Source organism: Mesocricetus auratus, unplaced genomic scaffold (genome assembly GCF_017639785.1).
Source record: "Mesocricetus auratus isolate SY011 unplaced genomic scaffold, BCM_Maur_2.0 Super-Scaffold_100033, whole genome shotgun sequence".
Taxonomy (NCBI): domain Eukaryota; kingdom Metazoa; phylum Chordata; class Mammalia; order Rodentia; family Cricetidae; genus Mesocricetus; species Mesocricetus auratus.
Window position 1 is genome coordinate 5,910,727 of NW_024429213.1, and position 18,341 is coordinate 5,929,067.

Consider the following 18,341-nt stretch of genomic DNA (forward strand, 5'->3'; position numbering starts at 1 on the left):
TGTCTTTGTTTTTGTGATTTTAGTTAACTTCATTGGGTTGTTGTTTTCCTTCCAGAACTTTCTGTAGAGCTGGAATAGTACATATGTATTGTTTAAATCTGGTTTTGTCATGAAATATCTTGTTTTCTCCATCTATAGTGTTTGAAAACTTTGCTGGGTATAGTAATCTGGACTGGCATTCCTGGTCTCTTAGTGATGGTAGAATATCTATGCAGAACTTTCATTCTTTCAGTGCTTCCATTGAGAAGTTGAGTGTAGTTCTCATAAGCCTGCCTTTATGTGTTTGTTGATGTTTTCCTTTGCTGCTCTTAGTATTTCTTCTTTACTCTGTATGCTTAGGTTTTGATTATTATGTGGTGAGGGATTTTTTTGTGGTTCAATCTATTTGGTGTTCTGTAAACTTCTTGTAGTTTCATTGGCATGTCTTTCTTTAGGTTGGAAAATTTTCTTCTATGATTTTGTTGAATATGTTTTCTGTGTCCTTTAGTTGGGTTTCTTTGCTTTCTATTACTATTATTCTTATATTTGGCCTTTTCATGGTGTCCCATATTTCTTGAATAATTTGTGTTAGGGATTTCTTGGTCTTGAGATTTCCTTTGGTTGATGACTCTCTTTCTTCTAGTGAGACCTGAGATTCTCTGTTGCTTATACTTACATCTGTAGTTCTTGATTGTTTACCCAGCTTTTCTATTTCAGAATTCTCACATTCTGTGTTTTCCTTATTGTTTCTGTTTCAGCTTTTAAGCCTTGAACTGTTTGAATTGTTTCCTTCACTTGTTTTATTGTATTTTCTTGGCTTTCCTTGCTTTCTTTAGGAGATTTGTTTATTTCTTGAATTTTTTGATATGTCTTTTCCTCCATTTCTTGTAGTGTTTTGTTTATGCTTTCTTCAATTTCTTTCAGGGATTTTCTCATTTCCTCTTTTAGTGTTCCATCTTCATAAAGTTGTTTTAAAGGACATTCTCTTCTGCTTCATCTGCATTGGGATGTTTGGGTCTTACTGATATAGTGTACCTAGACCCTGGTGTTGTCATATTGGTCTTTCTTTTGTTGAATGTGTTCTTATTCTGTCGTCTTCCCATTTCTTCTTCCAGTGAGTACAGGTAGGGTGCCTCTCTCTTGTCTCCTCTCCTCTCCTGGTGGGTATCTTTGGCCTAAAACTGCTATGTTGGCAGACTCTGGATGGTTTGGCTGACTGGAGCAGCTCTGATACACGCTGAGTAGACCCAGGAAACACCAAGGAGGGGATGAGGAAGATGGACCTGAGCAGAACCCACACTCATATATCCAGGTAGATGTAGGAGGGCTAGGAATGTGATGGCACCATAATTTCCTGAATTGTTTTTTTATATACCAAATAAACCTTACATTTTTGGGATTGTTCCTATTCAGTTATAGTGTATAAATATTTTCATATGTTGTTGGATTGGTTTGTTAGTCTTTTGTTGAGATTTTCAGCACTGATATTCATAATTGTTTGGTTTCCACCATTTTTTTCTTGTAGTGCCCTTTTCTGGCCTTGATTTTGGGGTAATAATTTAGGAATTGCTCCCTCATTTTCTGCTTTGTCAGGAGAGTTTGAGAAATATTGGTGTTAATTATTCTAAAAAATGACTGATAGAATTCAACAGTGGAGCCATCTGATCCTGGGCTTTTCTTTGTTGGGAGACTTTTGATTATAGAATCAATCCACTTAATAGGTATGGGTCTGTTCTAGTTATTTTCTGTCATTGATAAGACACTGATGCTAATCAAGTTGGGGTGGTGGTGAGAAGGTTTATTTCTCTTACACATTCCAATCATAATAACAGAATTGAGGGAAGTTAGAACAGGAATTCAAGCAGAAGCAGAAGTAGGAAGCATGGAGGGATGCTGTTTCCTTGCTTGCTCACCATACCTTGCTCAGTTTACTTTCTTAGACAACCAAAGGTACCAACTACAGTGGGCAGGACTGTCTCACATTAATCATTAATCAGAAATGGAGAGACAGCAGGGCCCAGCCTGCCAGGTAGCCACCAGTCACCCAGACATGGGGGAAGCAGGAAAACTATGACATACAGAATGAAAGAAAGGTGAAAAGCTCCAAGGCAAACATAGATGATAAACTGGTTTAATTATGTTATAAGAGTTAGTGGGACAAGAATAAGGTAAGGCCAAGCATTCATAACTAATATAAGTCTCCATGTCCTCATTTGGGTGCTGGCAGTTCAGAAAGTGTGTTACCAAAAGCCGAGAGAATGTTCTTCTGTATATGTGATTCTCTTATTGTTCAATAAATAAAACACTGATTGGCTGATTGGTCAGACAGGAAGTAATGTAGCTGGGAAGAAACTGCCACTAGCTAACCATAGAGGTCTGGAGGTTTATACAGACAGACAGGATGTGACAAGCTGGACCCAAACTCCACCCCTCTCCTGGGGACTGCAGTCAGGTCAACTTACTCCTGGACAGACATCTAAGTGACCAGAAGCCTGCAGATAGAGCTAGTCTACTCCTGCCCACACTCAGGGCAGAGGGCAGAGGACATAGAGCAGAGGACAGAGAGTATTGGATTTGCTTGCACCCACAGAAAAGGAACCCTGGTCACCTACCCACCAGGAGAGGAAGAGGCTCATTCTACACCCACTGGAAGAAGTGACGGGAAAGAGGCAGTATAAGAACACACTCAGTAACCGAAAAACAAATATGACACCACCAGAGTCTAGAGATTCTATACCAGCAAGACCTGAACACCCCAATGCAGATGAAGCAGAAGGGAATGACCTTAAAACCACCTTCATGAAAATGATAGAGGCCCTCAAAAGGATATGAGAAAATCCCTTAAAGTAATGGACGATAAAACAAACCAAAAAATCCAAGAAATGCAAGCAAGGGAGGAAAACATGAAGCCAAAATTACAAGAAAAAATTCAAACAGGGCAAAGGTTGAAAGCTGACATGGAGACAATAAAAAAACACAGTCTGAAGGAATGCTGGAAATAGAAAAACTGGGGAAACGGTCAGGTACTACAGATGCAAGTATAACCATAAAAATTCTTAGTGCTTCTCTTATGAGGTCTTGGCCCTAGAGAATTTCTTAAAATTTTATAATATCTAATGTGATACACATATTAAATAAATACAGTACTTAAAATTAGTGAGGAAAATGTACAAATGCAATTCAGATGCAATGCCACCACAATGCTCCCCCTTCATGTCACTGTTGCACCTTTTCTCCTACCCTTCTGCCATCTCAGTATTATGCCATTTCTCATCCTTACCATGAATGTATGTGTACTATTACTCTCTCCAGCCTTTGCTATAAAGCTTCTATTTTTTCTGTTATGGACTCCCTTTCAAGTTTCCTGGCTTTTATTCATACTTACTCTCGCTTAAGTATCCACATGTGGTGTTTAGAAGACAGGATCTGCATATGTGATATTTGAATTCCTGCATCTGGATTACTTCACTCAGAATGACTGTTTCCAGTTCCATACCTTTGCTTGTGAATTCAATAACTTCCTTTTTCTTAGCAATTGAGTAATACTCCATGGTGCACATATACTACACTTTCTTTATCCACTCATCCTTTGATGGACATCGAGGTTGTTCCCATTTCCTGGCTACTGTGAATAGAACAACAATAATCATGGCTAAGCTGGTAACTGTAGAGTATAATGTAGAATTCCTTGGTATATGCCAAGGAGTCATACAGCTGGGTAATGTGGATGCTCTAGGTTTAGTTTTTTAAAGAAATATCCACACTAATTTTTATACTGGCTATACCTGTGTAAATTCTCACAAACAGTGAATCTGGATTCCCTTTACCACACAGACTTAATGTTTTGGCTATTCTTGGTTGTCAACTTGACTAAATCTGGAATTAACTAAAGTCTGAGCAGCTGGGCACATCTGTGAGGGATTTTGTCTTAATTAAATCATTTGAATCGGACAGACCCACTGTTAATCTGAATCTTTATCTGGACCACAGCTTCTGCTTGCAGCTTATATAAAGGGCATGGAAGAAGGAAGCTTGTTCTGTCTTTTTGCCTGCTTACTCTATCTCTTGCCAGCAAGTCCATTTCCTCACTGGCTTTACAGCCTAATTCTTCAGCATTCTGGTGTGCCATGAAAGGCTGCTAAGATATCCAGCCTCATATACTGAAGAACTACTGGATTCTTGGACCTTCAGATCATTGGCAGCCATTGTTGGAATAGCTGGACCACAGCTTGTAATGCATTTTAAACATGTACACATATGAATATTATATTCATTCTAAAAGTTCTATTCTTCTAGAGAAACTTAATACACTCACCAACAGTTGTTGTCATTTGATTTCTTATTGACAATCATTCTGAATTCATTGAGAGGGAATCTAAAGAAGTTTTAATTTGCATTTCCTTGACAAGTCACCTAATAATCACATGCACTGGGTCATTATTGTGAGGTTTGAATGTAATTGGCTCCCATAAGCTCATGGGGAGTAGTACTATAAGCAGGTGTGCCTTTTTTGGAGTAGGTATGACCTTGTTAGAGGAAGTGTGCCACTATGGGGGTGGGCATTGAGGTCTCACATATGCTCAAGCCACACACAGTATCTCAGTTCACTTTCTGTTGCCTGTGGGATCAAGATGCAGCTCCTTCTCAACTCTCAGTTCTTTCTCTAACACCATGTCTGCTTGCATGTCACCATACTTCCCACCATGATGATAATGGACTGAACCTCTGAACTGTAAGCCAGTTCCAATTAAATGTTTTCCTTTATAAGAGCTGCTGTTGTCATTATGTCTCTTCCCAGCAATAGAAACCCTAACTAAGACACCTACATTTGATTTTTTTCTGTTTAATATGGCTTGAACATAATTGTGGCAACTCCAACTCCAACTTTTAAAAAGGAAGATACAAATTATCCTAAGTTTAAAAATGAAAAATCTAAATGTAAATATTTTTGGAAAATCTATTGTCTAACGAGTTATTTATAGCATATTTTAAAATGTATACCAGGGTTGGCAAGTAGACTAAAAGGGTAAAGGTGCTAGTTGCCAAGACTGATGACCTGAGTTCTGTCCGCAGAATCAACATGGTAGTAGGAGAGAACCGACTTCCACAAGATGGCCTCTGACTTCCACTTGTGTGCTGGGACATGTGCACACATGCACATACCACACACACACACACACACACACACACACACACACACAGAGAGAGAGAGAGAGAGAGAGAGAAGTTAATAAGTAAATGTAATAAAAATTGTATAACAGGGTGTTGCTTAGTGTTCTTTGTCATGGTGTAGGATCAAGGTAAAAATGTGAAGACATATAGGCAGTTTGCGTCTGAAAGTTCTAACTTTGGGGGTGGGGGAGAGTAGAGACAGATCGATCCGGGCTCCCAAGGTACTGGAGCATCTTACACACCAGATGCCTGTATTTTCCAAAGGCACCATACTGGGTTTTTGGCATCTGGAGAAATGAAAAGATGACTGTTCACTTCATAGTCTGTGTGGCCAAGGCAGAAGAAATACTGGAGGCATGAAGGTGAACAATGACTTACATAGAAATGATTTCTCAGTTGTTGTAAATTGTGGTTTGAACTCCAGAGCACCCTGATCTGGGCATCAACATCCCTGAACACTGGTATCTATAGGCTGGGCTTCTATGCGACTCTGATATATCAGGTTTCAGCATCATAGACAAAAAGCTCAAGACAGGTTGCATTGGAAGCACATACGGAATCAGCAAAGAGAAAACCATATGCTGGTTTCAGCAGAAGAATAATGAGTCACTGTTGTAAAATATTTGCTTAACTATGCAAAGATGTTTTGCATTTGCTTAACTATGCAAAAATGTACTGCATTTGTCTATGTTGTGGAATATTTGGTTAACTATATAAAGATGTGTTGCATCCATTTCATTATGTAAAGATGTGTTGCTGTTTTACCTTGACTGCCTAAGGTTCCCGATTGGTCTAAGGTTCCCGATTGGTCTAATAAAAGGCTTAATGGCCAACAAAGAGGGAGAATGTATAGGCAGAACAGGGAGAGTAAGTAGGAGAAAAAACTTAGGTCCAAAGAAGAAGAATCAAAAAGGAGATGCCAGGGAGATGGCAGGGGCCAGCCAGCTAGATAGAGAGGAAGCAGGAAAGTAGGACATACAGAATGAAAGAAAGATAAAAAGCCCTGAAGAAAAACATAGATTAGTGGAAACAGGTTAAATTAAGTTAAAAGAGCTAATGGGATAAACATAAGCTAAGACCAAGCATTCATAATTAATAATAAGTCTGTGTTTTTATTTGGGAGCTGGTTGGCTCCCCAAAGGAAATGGCACCTACATATCATTCTTCCCAGCAACTAAATTCTATCAAAAGACTAGTTTTTTTGTTCAGTGAAATGTAAAAAGAAAGAAGGAAATAAGGAAGGAATTATTTCATATTGGTTCCTATAAAACATACTTGTTTGACAGAAAGAATTAAATATTCCACAAATTCAGTGTAGCATTCTTTTGATTTCTTTTGTATGGTGTATTATTTTTCATTCTTTAACATTTTAACCTATTTATCTATATTTACATTACATATCATTAGAAGTTTAGGTGTAGTGGTGCATGCCTTTAACACTAACATGAGGTAGTGGCAAGGACCTCTCTGAGTTCCAGGTCAGCCAGGGCTGACACACATGGAAGGGAATCAGAGGAAAGCTTTTGGTTAGTGGGTCTGTCTTTCCAAATGTATGTAGTTTCTTCAGATCCAACTCAGCTCATCAGACTTGTGTGGCGAGTGAGTTTTATCACTGAACCATCTTGCAGGCCCCAGCATTTTTTTCTTGGATGAAGATAGATTACTTGAAAATATTTTTATCCTTTTAAGGTTTGCTTTTATGTTAGATGTGACCAGATATCCTTATTAATATTAAAGATTTCTGTGATACTCTGAATACTCAATCCACTATTCCATGATTTGCAATTGCTTGTTTGATCTCCTTGGTAGAAATTCTCACTATTCAGGGTCATAATTACTCTTCTGGAGTTTTGAATAGTTCCATCTTTAGCCCCAGGAAATATTCACCATACAGTGTTAAATCCATCAATACTTGGCAGAGCACTTGAGGGAAAACTTTTGCAGGTTCTGTAGTTTTATTATGTATCTGTGTTTTCATTGGTCAGTCTTTCAAACATTAGTGGCATTGGCTCACTCATACTTCCAATTAAATCCTGGTTTAGGGGAACATTTGAGTTCCTCCATGGTTCCACTGCCTATATTGTGACTTGCAAACATTCTGTTGATACTATGATGGTACAATGAGAAATGCATGATATATTTTGTTTGCTGTATTTTTAATTATATACTAGTTAATTTTCTCATGACTGTCATAAAATGCTTGGCTTAACAGCTTAAGATGGAAAAGAGTTGTTTTGGCTCATTTTCCCCAAGGATATTGTCCATCATAATGGTGAAGACATGGTTATAGGTCCAGTTCCAACAGCGATGATGGGTAGGCATCTGGTAACACTACATAAGCAGTAAGGAAGTAGAGTGCTTAGGTCAAATAAGGCTATACTTTTGCCTATAGGACCCACTCACCAGCTGCTCACGTCTTCCAGGTGAGCCCAACCTTCTAAAGGTTTTATAACCTCCCAAAACAGCGTTGCCAGCTGAAGAAAAAAGTATTTAAACACATCCTTACTGAATTCCTAGCAAGTTGCTGAAGGTAGAATGTTCAGTATCTCTCAAACAAGGCAAGAAACAGACATCTCCTTTCAGATATATCTGGTCACTGCTAAATTCCACACTGGGTTGAAGCTTTTCTTTTTGTTCCTAATACTTACTCCTATCACTTCTTCTTGTTTTTTCCTTTTATTGAAAATATTTTTTTCTGATATAATGTGTCCTGATTATTGTTTTTCTCTCCCCCTAGTCCTCCCACCTTTCTTTCCACCCAGATCTACTCCATCTCTGTCTCATTAAAAAGCAAACAGAGGTTTTTTTGGGATAACAATAAAATAAACTATAAGGTAAAATGGTAACTAACACATTGGAATTAGATGAAACCAAACAAAAACAGAAGGAAAACAGCCCCAAAGAAGGCACAAGAATCCATAAAAAACACTAAACTGGAAGCAATAAGAGAGGTACAGTGGAACTGGTACAGACCTGTGCATGCCCTGTACGTGCTGATTCAGTCTCTGAGTTCATATGAGCTCTGCTCATGTAAACGTAGAAGGCCTTTGTTATTTTTGGTGTCTTCCATTCCCTCTGGCTCTTGCACTCTTTCTACCTTCTCTTCTACAGGGTTCATTGAGCTCCAAGGAGATGAATTTGATGGAGACACCCCATTTAGAGCTGAGTGTTCCAGGGTCTCTCACTCTCTGTACACTCTCTAGCTGTTGGTCTCTGTGTTTGTTCCCATCTACTGTCGGAGGAAGCTTCTCTGATCATGGCTGAGTAAGACACTGATCTTTGACTATGGCAGAATGTCATTAGGGGTCATTTCATTGCTATTATTCTTCTTTAGCAAGACTGAAGGCCAAATAGTAGAGAAGTATATAGCTGGCAGTCAGGATCCATAATGGCTTATTTACTTGACCCTTTAGTGTGTACCAAATCATGTATGTAATTGATAAAGATATATTCTGTATAAAATATAATATCTGGAACAAAAATGTTTATATAAAAGGTCCTTAAAAAACTTCTTGGCATGTCAAAAGGTAAATATAAGATCTTAAAATGTAGATCGAATTGTACTCTTGAGCAATAATTAAGCCTTATTATCACACGCATTTTCTATTACAGATCAAGTTAGAGAAAGCTCTTGTTAATTTATGTTATTTCTCAGCATCAGACAGAAATTTAACATACACTATTTGGGAGACGAATTGGAAGGGAAAATGAAACCAAGAAAATGAGATGATGGTTTTCCTAACATTTCAGTGGGCGCTGTTGTTTTGGAATAAGTATTGTTTGAAGTTTCCCAGGTTGTGAAACACCCACCAAAAGCAGTAGCAGCAGCACAGCACAGGCACAAGCTGCTTGGCTGATTATCTCAGGGTTGGCCTGTAAGCAGCTTCCTCTAGGGTGAAATGCAATTGAGTCTCTATTAACTCCAGACTGGAGTGACTCTGCAGCAGCAGTCTTGGTTTTCAGGCTCACAGCACATTGAGTTAAGTGGGAAGGCACTTGGTGGGTAATAGTTTTGTGGTGCAGATTACAAACAGTGAGAGACTAAGCTGCAAATTACTTCTCTGGGGCTGCTGAGGACAGGAAATCGGGTGAAAGTTGAGGTTGAGCTGCAAGGTTTGGTTTTCCATCTGCCGTAAATGGTCTTGCTCTGTGGTTTAAAGGCAGCTATAGGACTTGTAAATGTAGACTAGTTGTGACTAATGACATTGATTAGCTACAGAGAGTGGTTGCCTTGATGAGCCTGAAAACTACTATTGAAGGCCTAAGTAGTAGTACACAATGGCATATTCATAGATGCTTTCTGTAACCATGGGGAAACTGAGTGAGGAAATTCAGATGTAAAATGCTCCAGACTCTATATAGAGTGTCTTTTGAACCACTATTTTCTTATCTCTGTCTCACTACAGCATTGTTGACAGAAAGAATGCAACTACAAAGAAAACAAAACAAAACATCCTGCTAAAAACCCTCTACATGATTTACCTTTCTTATGTCTGAGCTAGTCTTAATCTATCTGTGTTCATCTTAATTTATGTATACATGCGCACTCATCTTTATTGTTCATCTTAATTTATGTACACATGTGCACTCATCTTTATCATGGGAAATATATCCAGCTTGTTTCTGCTGGCTGTATTACTTCACCTCCCAGTGGTTCTGTAACTTCCTGTGTAAAATGGTCCTAATGTGCTTGTTATGGCCCCAAATAAGCTAATAGCTATACATATGCAGCACTGACATAGTGTTCACTGCATTCTAGGTTTTATTACTAGTGTAGCCATTGGTATTATGCTAAGTGACAAAAGAGTCAGCATGTGCACATATATAGTGCACAGCTTAGAATTCAAGCCCGGGTTCCTTTTTAATCCTTCCCTTTAAGCCTCTTTGAGAAACAGATTTTGCTTGATTATGTACAGGTGCAGTTTCTTCCAGTTTGTAATTATGCTGTCTTCTGTAGCTGCCTAGAAGTTCTTGAAGTGGACATTTTTATTTCCCTCTTCACTTGCCTTATAAATAAGAAGCAACTGCCAAGAAAGAATTGGTGTTTTAAATATTAACTCTAGCAACTATGGTTTTATGTGTAGTCTCTGTACCTCATTGCCGTGAGTGCAGAGATGCATGCATTCAACTCCTTCAAAAGCTGATATTATGTGGTGTGTACTAAAAAGAGAACAGAACAACCTAGCTGCCATGTATTGAGTGGCTACCATGTGCAGGCATCTCTGCAAACAGTTTATACAGTTCATCTCCTGAAACTCACAAAATTTCTATGAAGTGGATGATATTGTCCTCCCTTTAGTGATGGACAAATAGAAGTTCAGTGAAACTTAGTGGGGTTAAAAGGCTCTGTCACCTAGTTCTACTTGATTTGAAAGTGCATGGATTAGTTTAATATGTCCAGCTGCAGTTCTCTCTGTTTATATGGTCTCCTTGCATTCTCTTTCTAATGAATCCTTTAATTGTTTCTCATTTTTTGTGTTGATTTGGTGAAACTTTTCACTCACAGGTATCAATATTATGGATAAATGATGTCCACTGATCCACTCAGACTTTCTTGTGGTGTGAGGGAATAAAAATCACTGTTCATCTTTGATTAAACATCATTTTAAGTTACCTGTAGTGAACATTAACATGGCCTTTGTTTCCCACTCTGCTCAATAAGTTAACTGGTTGAGGTCCCTACTGTGCTCCAAGAACAGCTGCAAAGATGAGGGGAGGGGAGAACTAGAACTTGATCTAAGCTGTCCCCAACCAGCAGAAGCCCTATTGGCTTCTTTAAGAATTCTCATCTCTAAGGATTCCCAGAATAATTGTTCTTACCTTTTCAAAGTTAAAAATTTACTTATCTATATGTAGATGATGTGCATGAATGTGTGTGTATGTGTGTGTGTTTGCACATATACACAATAGGCAGCGTGTCTCACTTGTCTCACTGAAGCCAGAATGTACCATTTCAACTAGTCTGGCTAGCCTTCTTGATCTTGGGTTCTTATCTCTGCCTCCTATGCATTGGCCTCTCCCACCTGGCTTTCTCTATATGTCCTGAGAATCTATAATCTAGTTTTCAGTGCTTTACCCTCTGAGTCATCTCTTCAGCCTCTGCTCTTCCCTTACCATGAGGAGAAAAGACTGGAAATGACTCTTATTCAAATCTGTGATTAAGAAAAGACATTGCTGCTCAGTTCTCTAACTTTTCCTTGCACTTTGCCAAGTGGAAAAATAGCACAATTATTTTTCACAAGTTCTTTTACATGGATCAAAAGTCAAAATTTCATTCACTCATCCATCCATCCATCCATCCATTGCTAAGAATGGAAGCTAGGGTCTTAACATATGCCAGGCAAGTACTACATCACTAAGTTTCACCCCGGGTCCTCAGATTTTTTATTGACAATTAAAATTGTATCCACAGAAAATCTATTTGCACTCTTTTGTCTGTACTCTTTTCTCCTGGCCTCCATAAGCAGCCCCATTGTCCCCCTCTGGGTTGGCTCTTATACATGCTAGGCAAGTACTTTTCCTAGTCTTGAGTTTTGGAAACAGGGTCTCACTATATGGCCAAGATTAGCCATACATTTAGGATTTTCCTGTTTCAGCCTCCCAAGATTGTAATCCAAGACACTCCTGAGATGGAAGCTATCAGGTAAGAACTTCAGTATTATCCTGTGCCTCTGCCAGCTCTGGGTCTACTGTAGCTAAATTAAAACCTGCCTTGAAACAAGAAAAACCTGGTCAGATTTGCTCTACGGGTGTCTAAACGTTGGTTTAGAGAATTGGTTCTCAAACTTCCTAATGCTGCCACCCTCATGTTGTGGTGACCCCCACCCATAAATCTATTTTCATTGCTAATTCATAGCTGTAATTTGGCTACTGTTCCAAACATAATGTAACTATATGATATGTAGGATACCTAATATGTGACCCCCCAAATGGGTTGCAGCCCAAAGGTTGAAAACCACTGGTTTAGAGGCAAGCTTCTCCAATAAATGTACAAACTGTACCAGATTGTGTCAGAAATTATATATAAAATTTTATTGTGATAAATCACTGAATTTTGGGATTGTCTGCTATAATAGATAATATTTTCCTTGATGGGAAATGCAAGGAAAAAAACTAACAGTCAGATTTAATGATTTGCTCAATCGATGTGGGTAGTCACTGTCAAAGCTGATATTTTCTAACAAGGTTTATACACTTCCAAAGTTCATGTTTTATCATTATATCATATGCAAGTCTAGTAATTATAGAAAAATTCACTTTTTCTATTGAAGAAATTTTACCCAAGAGAGGTTGGGTGGTGTGGCCAAAGTCACAACTATTTAGAAATGTAGGAGCTGACACTATTGTTCAATGGATTTGCTACATCAAGGTCATGTGAAGACTATGTTTTGAAACACTGAGTTTGATCTTATTGGTGTGTGTCGATGTAAGGTTGAAAGTAAACTACAACCCATATAATCTCTCATTCAAAACTCAGGTGGAATTTGAAACTAGCAATTAACTTGCCAATCTACTCACTGACTATATTTTTCGCAGTGAATGATTTTGCTTTTATATAAAATAGATTTTTCTTCACATAATATATCCTGAGTTTTGTTTTCTTTCCTTCTATTCCTCTCAACCACCCTCCTCCCTTCCTTCTACATCCGCTTCCATCCTGTCTCTCATTAGTAAACAAGCAGGATTCTATGGGATAATAATAAAATGTAGTGTAATAAGATACAACAGAAACTAACATATCACAATTAGATAAAACAAAGAGAAGGAGAAAAGCCTAAGAGACAGCACAGGATCAGAGACCCACTTATTCACACATTCAGGAGTATAATAAATTATACTAAACAGGAAGGCATAATATATATCTAGAGGATTTAATGCAGACCCATGCAGGCCTGGTGTATGGTACTTTAGTCTTTGAGAGTTCATATGAGTTTGATCATGACTGACTGACTAACTACCTAAATATATATTCATGATACATGTATAGTTTTTGAGACAGGGTTTCACGGCTTTCTTGGAACCTGCTTCTTAAACCAGGTTGGCCTCAAACTCACAGAGATCAACCTGCCTCTACCTCTCAAGGGCTGGGGTCAAAGGCATGCACCACCACACCTGGCAACTATATTCTTAATAGTAACAATGGCATTTAAATCCCTTCTCTTCCCCCTTCCTTCCACATACTCTAACAAGACAAAGTTGTAAATCTATAATATGAACCCCTGAATTGATAGTCCAGGGATCAGGCTGTTTTTGTCAGTCTCATTCCTCCAAGGCACATATTTTTTCTTTAACTGCCAGTTCCCTCTCCCAGGTATCAAACATGGATAATGGTTGGAAAATTCTCCAGAAGGCTGGAGATTTTTGTGAGACAAGCACTGATTATGCTGGAGCCTATAAGTGTACTGTTCTGCCTTTTTCAAATAAAGTGAATTGTTAACTTAGAAGCAATCCTAGGTTCAAGGCTTGAGAATTATATTTTAATGTAACATCAAGATCTCTGACCCTCATAGAAAAGAGACTGAAAAATAAACAAATGGTAATTTGCACTTGAACTCAATCATACAATTGAATTTTCACTTATGCAATCCATTTTTCTTATTTCCAATGGTTCTTTAAAATAATGTGCTTGGCTTAGTTTTAAAAGAGTCATTATGTGTTTGTGCTCTGAACCTCACTTGGGTCACCTTGACACTAATTGAGACCACAAGACAATTCCCCCGTTAATTGTTTCTTTGTTTCTGCTCTGGTTCTACATCACTTATTTTCTTGTTTTTAATTATGGGATTGAAAGGGAACAGATATTCTTTTAGTTTGTATTAAAGACTACAGATCTAACAATGTGATCTTTTAATACTTTTGTTTGCCAAGTATCGATTTTTTGTTTGCAGCTATTCTCAGAGTCTTCATCTTTCAGTCTCTCTCCTGTCTCCTTTGTTCATAGATCTGTCTTCTTCCTGAGATGTCAGAATTGTTCACCCACAAGGTGTGGGGGGAGCTGGTTGGCCTGTGAGTTCTGATGATCTACCATCTTTACCACCCTAAAGTAGGATTACAGCTGTAAGATGTCACACCAGAGTTTCCAGGTGGGCGTTGGGGATCTGAATTTAGATTTTTAGGTACATGACAAATACTTTAATGACTAAGCCATCTCCTCACCCCTGAAAATGAGTTCTCTTATCTCTGACTTACATGTTTTTTGTGTCTTCTTGATGGCTGAGATTTGAAAAGCGAAATGGATGTACAAAGCTCTTGATCCTTTGTTCCCAAGACAACCTTGATGGGGTCAGCTAGAAAAAATACCAATGCCAAAATTCCAGTGTAAATGAATGATACAAACAGTTCGTTTGTAGTTTAAATCGTTTCTGTATTGAAAATACCCTTTGAGCTTCAGTAGTAGATGGAATAAAAAAAAGTCTCCCTTTAAAGCTGTCTGCCTATGATATGCAGTTCTCAGCTTATACCTTAACCAATGGGTTTTCTTCTCAGTCTTGTTTTCCATAACAGAAACATCTCCCCAATCTCACACTCATCTGGAGCTTCACCACTCCATCACAGATAGCTTTCATATTTGGCACACAGTTGAAACAAACGAAGCTATCTTTTACAATTCCCTCTTTTATTTGCACAAAAGGGAGTGTATTCCCAGGACTTCTCCTCAGGGAACAAAACCCCATGTATGCTTCTGTGATTCTCTAGAAGTCAAAGACAGCTGGAACAGAAATCATTTTCAAATCTCCCATGGAGCTGAAATGAAATCCAGTCCATGTTGTACTATTTTCATTTTTGTCACTGCCTAAGACTTCAAAGTGAGAGTTTCTTTCAAATGAGTCATTTATACCTTCAGGTGATTTTATCTGCTTAAATCTTTTATTAAAAACTTTCATTTCAGCTCTTACTAATTATAACAATTCCTTTGACATAGACTCCCTTCTTTCAGCACCATCTACCTCTAAAGTAATCACACAATCACCTACCATCAAAAGTCTGTAGTTAGTAGGGAGTAATCAAAGATTTCCACAGCAGGAACAAATTTCTCCTAGAATAAAAGAGGAACTTCCAGAAAGTTTTTGATGCCTTGCCTCATGTCTCTTGGTCAGGATCCCCCATCTTATATTTATGCTGCTTTTCTCAATGGATCTTTGAACCAAGGCTAGGCTATAACATCTACAGACTGGCCTCTACTAAATTTCAGGTTTCTCTGCTCTTCTTTTGGACTCATGTGTGAGGTTCTGGTTGTGCTAACTACATAGAATCTATAGTGTGTCTTTCCTTTTAAATATCACTGATAGCATTCACTATCAATTTGACTAGTTTGAAAATTTCCTATGAATGTTTGTGGAGCCATCCCGTTGACCGGGATCCCAGATGTAATTAAAGGGAAGAAGGATAAAAACAGTGAGGTGTCAGTATCACCATCCTTTGCTTTCTGATCGGCAGTGATATGAGCTCTTCTGCTCCCACCATGTCTTCCTACCACAATGGACTGAGCTCTCTGAAACTGAAGTATCAACTGCCTGATTTAAAAGTTTGTTATCCAAGGGTAAGCAAGTGAACACATTGCTATCCCTGAGTAGCTTATATCTTACAGATTGCTCTCTTTTTCATTTGGTTTTATTTAACAGGATTATATAAGCAATTAACTATGTGAGCACCATTTAGGCTTATGGGGAACTATGTATTCCCTGTAGCCACAATTTAAGTGCATCTATGTTGGGCAATCTCAGTATGTCTTGCTAGTATCTCTCTTCAAATATCTGATTAATTGTTTTGGTTTTATTTTTCTGTGTCAGAGCTTTCTCCAGAATCACTTAGAAAATTGTTTAGTTGTTCTTGGGAGGAACTCCAAAGTAAGGATAAGTTAACACCCTTTAATTTAGTCAGTAACAAAGGAGCAATAATAACAATAATTAACAGTAATAACAATCACTTCTGTGGATTTCAGTGGATTCTCAGTTGCCTATTGCAACTACCATTACAAAACCAGAGTTTGTGATATTTTTCTTCTTTTTCCACTACTTTCCTCTTTCAGACATGCCTTGCTTTCAACTCCTAAGTAAACTAGTACAACAAAATATTTGTATCATGTTCTGTATGCATACAAAAGCATCTGGAAAGATATTAATAAAACTATATGTTAAAGTAGTTACTTACAGTGATTGGAATACATGGGAATAGAAGATAGGAATTATAACAGATGTTACTGTTGGGTGTTTATATAACCTTGGAAGTCAGGATTGCTGAGTATGCATTTAGCTCCTTATTGTAAGTAAATGTAAGTTCACAGAAAAGTTACCTCTGGGAAGAAGTGTTTTATCTTGCCTACAGAGTCATCTAGAAATTCTGCAAGTTAGCTCCTTTAGTTGGACTGGGAAACTTTTTTCTTTGGTGCAAGAAAGTTCAATAATTTAGATTTTGAAGGCTAATTCTACCTAAAACATTTATTCAATTTGCAAAAAAATGTAAAAAACAAAACAATAACAACAACAAAAAACAGGGCATGGATGTAGGCCACTAAATAAAATAGTCAGTAGGCCAAATGTTGCCTCTGTTTTTTCATCATGGTGATGAAACACCCAACAAATAACTTAGAGAGGAAAGGTTTATTTTGCATTGTGGTTTCAGAAGTTCCAGCCCATTGCCAGCTGGTTCCATTGCTTTGGGGCCTGTGTGAAAGCAGAGCATAATTATACATGCATGGAGGGGGTCATAGCGAAGGCAAACTTCTTGCCACATGCATATTCACAGTGACCCACTTCCTCCATCATGCCCCAACTCTCTGAGAGACAACTCAGCTGGATTAATACATGAATAAGACTAACAATCTCATGACTCAATCACCTCTCAACAGTGATATCAGCTGAAGACCAGGCCTTCAACATGTGAAGTTTTGTGGAGAATTCTTTGACTAAACATAACCCTGTAATTTCCAAATTTCTATTGTATACTATCTACTAGAAGATCACCTACATATTGAGTACCAAGTATTTCAGCATTACTAATTCTATTTTACTCTAGTTTGTCCTTCATTCTTTGTCTTAAAGTTCCAATCATAGAGTCTACGTCAGGGGAATTCAACCTGAGAGGAACAGTTTATTTCTGTATATAATTAACTAGTTTGTGTGTGTGTGTGTGTGTGTGTGTGTGTGTTGTGTTGTGTTGTGTGTATATGGTATGGGCTTGTATATGCACAGAGGCCAGAAGAGGATGCTGGATATCTTGTTCTAGAACTCTCTCCTTATTGCCTTGAGATAAGGTCTCTTACTGAATGTACAATGGGGCTAGTGGCCAGAAAACCTTAGGAATGTTCCTGTTTCCACCCCTCTATCAGCACTGGGATCACAGGTATACACATGTTCATTTGCAAATCTTATAATTATATATATATATATATATATATGGTTTTAATTGACTTCTAATTTGCTAAGTTTTTATTATTTTATATTGTCTTTCTTCCTTTCAGATTCTTGGTCATCTCTCAGAAGAACTTTGAGAGATTGAAAGAATTCCTGTATATGATGGAATTATTAATAATTTTGATGACCAACAAATTTAATTTCCTTGGGTTTGGGAGAAGCGTGCTTTAACCTATTTTCTTCAGCAACTGGAATGAAACCTAGAGAATCATAATGATAAAGTCAAAATAGTAGTTGCCTTTGTGGATGAAGGTAAGAATATTGTTTAGTGTGGGTGAGACACGGAAAGCTTTTGCTTTCTGTGATGTGAGTGTTCATGTTGTCATACATTTTGAGTTGTTTATTTTGCACAATATTCTGCATGTCTATTGTATTTATGAGTTAAAGTAACTCAAGAATGCACTGAAATTGTGGTTATGTACATAAAATCTACATGAGATTGGATCTATTGCCATTTCATCATGAATGGAGGCTGCAGCCCCCCATATGGGACTATTTGCATCTAATTTTCTTCAGTGGTGTAGCCACGGCTAAGGTGCTCTTGCTTTGGTAAATAAACTTCCACCCAGGTTTGGGCAAGAAATTCTCAATGAAGCCAGTAGGTCATATACAAAAATACATGAAAATAGGAGCTTGCTAGGAAGAAGGGTTTCAGTAGGAGATGAAACTGAGAGGTGGGACTGGGTGGTGAAAACTACTTAAGTTTATTATATAAATGTACAAAACTGTTAAGCAATCAAATAAAATATAAATACAAAAATTAAAGAATGACAGGAA